Consider the following 6010-nt stretch of genomic DNA (forward strand, 5'->3'; position numbering starts at 1 on the left):
TTCTGTCAAGCGTATCGTCAGTTCATTAGAAACGGCAATTGAGGAAATTGTCGAAATAATTCACTGTCACGAAACTCCTCTCTGCTGTGCTGATATTTCTGTTTAAACCAAAAAACAACAGTTCTCATATTATTTACGGTGTTGATCGGCAAAGCAACATGGAACTGGATTCTTGTTTCTTCTTACCTCACAGAATCAGATTTAGCTTTCAAAGTAGCAATGGAATTACTCAGATTATTATTTAAAAACTTCTGTGTCCGTAGAATGGTGATCCATGTTGACTTTGACACTTGGAGAGGATTTGATAAACACCACAAAGACCTATCTATGTCACGATAACTGAGTGAGAGAGTGGTTTTGTAATTAATAATATGTTTAATTACCATACTTTTCATTCATAGTGAAACTCAGGTTTAAGGATACATTCTAAGATGTGCTGGGACTAGGGCTGGGTATGGGTACTCGTTAAGCGATGAACAACAGAAATAATCGATACCAAGTAGTATCAAAACGTCTCCTGTCAAACGATAACCTGCAATTGATCCTTTTTTGAGATAGAAAATATTACTATTTGCATGGACTTGCTCAAGGGCAATCAACACAAGCGTTCTATGATTTAATCAACACTGCCACAACCAGTCTGGTGGTGAAGTCGTGGTGAATTTCAGTTAGCGTGCTTAGCAGTTCAGCAGCCAAGATTCCACCTAAACACTAAAGCCTGTCTACGCCACATGTCTGTAACGCTGGATAACAGCAAGTGCACAAAATGTGTGATGGGTATCGAATGAAGTACTCAATTTGTATGGGTATCACTTTAAGGGTACTTAGATTGGTACTGGTATCATTTTTTAAGCAATACTCAGCCCTGGCTAGGACACATAAGTGATGTTCCTGAAATCATCAAGTGTTTTGGCTCTTGCAACATCAGACACCCTCACTCATGCGTCCCAGCCAGGGTTGATCAGACCCTGACTTGTGTCCCAGCAGCATTGGCCCACGGTGTGAATCTAATGATCCAAAGTCACGTACAGGCCTTCTCCGCAGCCTCTATGGTGGACTTGATGGCTATGCTTTTGTTGGCTCCTGTGATGCCAAGAAGGGTGTAAAGCTTGCACAATCAATAACCGGCAAAGCCTCTACATTAATGGGCTTACAGTGAGCTTTCCAGCTGTGACTATGACACTGCTCCACCATTTCTTTGTACTTGAACCGCTTCCGTTGGTTTGCTTCTTCTATGCGGTCCTCCCAAAGGACAGTTAGCTCTATTAGGAGCACCTGCTTAGAAGAGGCAGATGTCAGTACCACATTTGGTCTCAGGGAGGTTGCTGTAATATAGTCCGGTAACTTGAGCTGCCTGTCCAGGTCTACTCACAGCTCCCAGTCTGGCGACCGAGGTAGGCCGATCAGCTGGTGATGTAGGCCACCAGAAGTGCTACAGTGGCTTAAAGAAAGAAGTAAGAGTTAAGATGAGAACGCCTTCCTGAATAGAAAGGTTTTCAGCCCTTTTTAGAAGAGTCTAGAATCCGTGCTGCCCATCCTCCATAGTGAGGAGCTTCGGACTAGGGGCCAAGCTGTTGGCAGATCTGAGGGTGCAGCTGGAGGTTTGTGTTTTGATATGATTTTGTAGTTAAGGAGGTGCATGTCTGTTGATGGATTCGTACGTTTTTGTGAGTAGCAGGGCTTTGTAGTCTGTCCCGAAGGAGACGGAGAGCCAGTGCAATAAAAAGAGAATTGGTGTTACATGTTCGTGTTTTTGCGCTCTCCACAGGATCCTGGCAGCGCTGTTCTGAATGTTCTGGAACTCCTTGATTGCTCCAGCCAGGGATCCCTGTGAAGAGCACTCTGTAGTGAGGAGACAAAGACATCTGACAGGGTTATAGAGGGAGGAGGGGTTTAGAGATGTTTTTGAGATGATAGATAGAGGTTTTGGATAGATGTCTTATATGGGCATCAAAAGTCAGCTGAGGGTCAAACAAACCTAACAGCAGGATTAGCAATCGAGGAGGGAATGAGGATGTCCTGGCTGTCAAAACTGAGATGAAGTATGGAAGGATTCTGGAGTAAAAGTGCCAATAAGGAGAGCTTCAGTTTAGCTGCTGTTAAATGGAGGAAATGTGCGCTCATTCAGGCCTTTATCCCCTTATGACATTTATTTGTATAACTCAATAAATTATTTCGAAACGATTTTGTCATATTTTATATTTTTTGGCATTTTCACGCATTCTCTTGACTGAGCTTATATGTGTGAGTGATGTGTTTACTGCTGTCATCAATAATGGCTTTCATATGTGGCGTTTGAAAATTTTTGGTCTCGCAGCGGATCAGATACATTTCTGTGTCAGCTTAGACAACAGTGGAGCGCTAAATGGCATCTTTACCCTGAGGTATTTTACTGCACTTGTGTGAAACATGCATCCCCCTGGGGAAACTTTACATGGTCTTCTCTAATGTAAAGATACATGGGGGGAAATAATAAGTGACTCAGCAGCACAGCAGGGAGTCTCAATTATCAGATCTACAAGATGAAAATGACATGAAATGAAAGTTTAACAGAAAATGAAAAAATAAAAGAGGTAATGCAACAATATTTAAAAAGGTGTGGTCTAAGGTTCCCCACAACCAAAGAGGTTTCAAGTAATCTCACTGTCTTGTTCATTATGGTTCATTTATTTGTTCATATGTAAAGGTCCTGTGGTTGTTCATTAAAGTAAAATTTTTTAGATGATATTTATTAAGTGTTTTCTTTCTTTATTTCTACACAAGCTTCTTTTTAGAATGTTCTTTTTTAACAAATTGTACTAGTTATGATGTGTTTTTATAGAGCGTATTCTAAACAATTGAGTTCAAATGTAAATGTTTTACAGTAAAATGACTGAGAAGCATATTTTTACAGTATGTATATTCTCCCATGACAGTTTATTAGATAGATAGATAGATGGATAGATAGATGGATAGATACAGTGCCTTACAAAAGTATTCATACCCCTTGAACTTTTCCACATTTTGTCACGGTACAACCACAAACTTAAATGTATTTTATTGAAATTTGATGTGATAGACCAACACAAAGTAGCGCATAATTGTGAAGTGGAAGGAAAATTATATGTGGTGTTTTTACAAATAAAAATCTGAAAAGTGTGATGTGCATATGTATTCAGCTCCCTTTACTCTGATACCCCTAAATAAAATCCAGTACAACCAACTGCCTCCAGAAGTCACCTAATTAGTAAAGAAAGTCCACTTGTGTGTAATTCAATCTCAGAATAAATATAGCTCTTCTGTGAAGGCCTCAGAGGTTTGTTAGAGAACATTAGTGAACAAACAGCATCATGAAGACTAAGGAACACACCAGACAGGTCAGAGATAAAATTGTGGAGAAGTTTAAAGCTGGGTTAGGTTATAAAACATATCCGAAGCTTTGAACATCTCACAGAGCACTGTTCAATCCATTATCCGAAAATGGAAAGCGTATAGCACAACCGCAAACCTACCAAGACATGGCCGTCCACCTAAACTGACAGGCTGGACAAGGAAAGCATTAGTCAGAGAAGCAGCCAAGAGGCCCATGGTAACTCTGGAGGAGCTGCAGAGATCCACAGATCAGGTGGGAGAATCTGTCCACTATTTTATCTGTCCAATATTAGTCGTGTACTCCATAAATCTGGCTTTAATGGAAGAGTGGCAAGAAGAAAGCCATTGTTGAAAGAAAGCAATAAGAAGTCCCATTTGCAGTTTGCCACAAGCCATGTAGGGGACACGGCAAATATGTGGAAGAAGGTACTCTGGTCAGATGAGACCAAAATTGAACTTTTTGGCCTACATGCAAAACGCTATGTGTGGCAGAAACCTAACACTGCACATCAACCTGAACACACCATCCCCACCGTGAAACATGGTGGTGGCAGCATCATGCTGTGGGGATGCTTTTCTTCAGCAGGGACAAGGAAGCTGGTCAGAGTTGATGGGAAGATGGATGGAGCTAAATACAGGCCAATCCTGGAGGAAAACCTGTTAGAGGCTGCAAAAGACTTGAGACTGGGACAGAGGTTCACCTTCCAGCAGGACAACGACTCTAAACATACCGCCAGAGCTACAATAGAATCATTAATAGTATCATTTTCCTTCCACTTCACAATTATGCGCTACTTTGTGTTGGTCTATCACATAAAATCCCAATAAAATACATTTAAGTTTGTGGTTGTAATGTGACAAAATGTGGAAAAGTTCAAGGGGTATGAATACTTTTGCAAGGCACTGTAGATGGATAGATAGATAGATAGATAGATAGATAGATAGATAGATAGATAGATAGATAGATAGATAGATAGATAGATAGATAGATAGATAGATAGATAGATTAATAGATAGATAGATAGATAGATAGATAGATAGATAGATAGATAGATAGATAGATAGATAGATATATAGATAGATAGATAGATAGATGGATACTTTATTGTCATTGCACATAAAAATAAAATGAAACTTTGTTTGGCATCCCCATCCCAGCAGCATACATAAAAAAAGGATATGTGTGTGTGTGTGTGTATATATATATATATATATATATATATATATATATATATATGTATATAAGTAATACAGTATAACACAACAGCCCAGCAATAAATTCTTCTGTCTGTTTTTATTTATAATCTGTTTTAAAGAGGTGTTGATTTATTTTATGGTCGTTTTGGAGGCTGGGCTTTACGGTGCTGTTGAATTATATTGGGTTATACTGAGAACTCAGAAATAGATTAAAGAAAAACAAGACACGTTTTTTTCAGTTAATTTGGGTTGTTAGAATTCTACTCTGGTTGGACTGGCTCTGAGGTGTACTGGTCATTTTGTGAGCTTGGGTCACCAAACTCTTCATTTATAAGAATAAAATGAATATATAGTAATAAGGTGTTTTTAAGGCTGTTCCAAAGCAGATATTTTGAAATGTACAGGAGTTACTAACAACATTAATAATGGTTCTGTTTTATTCAGGTGCCCCAGTAAACCATGAATGACAGCGATCCAGCATGCACTATAGCAGGAGCATAAAACTGAAACAGCTAAATGAATTTCTGAGGTGAAAAGGTCAGTTGTCCAACTAAATAGAGGTTGTTGCTGTACAGACTACAAAGCCCCTTGACGCAAATTTGTGATATAAATCACAAATCTTGACGTTTATCCAGGTCTATTCATTTTAGATTGCTATTTACTCATTTCAATTTGCACTATTTTTCTTTTAAGGTAAACAATATTTCGTTTTAATATGTATGGAACTATGGTGCCTAATGAAAATGACAATAAAGGAAATCTTGAATTTTAAATTTCTTGAATATAAAATTTACTTGACTTGAAAAAATGCAATATTGGGACTTTTTTAAATTTAATTTTATTGTCACTAGAGCCCGAAAGATAAAGCACTCCGCCGATGTTGGCTTATCATAGATATATCGGTATCGGCGTATATGTTCCTCGATATGGGTCGATAGCTTTTAAAATGTATATATATGTATATATTTAATACATTTTATATTTATAATTCTATATATATATATATATATAAATTTGATTTTTTTTCTTAATTAAAGTTTGATATATACATACATGTTTTGTTTTTTTTGTTTTTTTTATAGTTAGCCTATTAGTAATTATCAAATTCCCAGTAAAGTTGACTCTTTCTATTCACTATATATATTCCTAAACTGTGACAACATTTGATGGATCATTGCAATAAATGTGTATTCATATATCTATTCTATATCGGCCGTTACATCGATATTACTCCCTAGTGGTATTGGCCCCAAAAATCCGTTATCGGTTGGGCTCTAATTATCACCATTCTTAAATTATCTATTCTTCTTTTTTTCTACTAGGAATAGGTTTCCGAACAGGGAGAAGAAACGAAACTCAAACAAAAACAAAAAAGAGGAACGATCGTTTCCTGGGTGGCGGCGGAACGTTTTAGCAGACGGACCACGGACAACTAGCTAGTTAGCGGGGCCGTTGGAAACAA

This window comes from Scomber scombrus, chromosome 11, assembly GCF_963691925.1.
Source record: "Scomber scombrus chromosome 11, fScoSco1.1, whole genome shotgun sequence".
Classification (NCBI taxonomy): domain Eukaryota; kingdom Metazoa; phylum Chordata; class Actinopteri; order Scombriformes; family Scombridae; genus Scomber; species Scomber scombrus.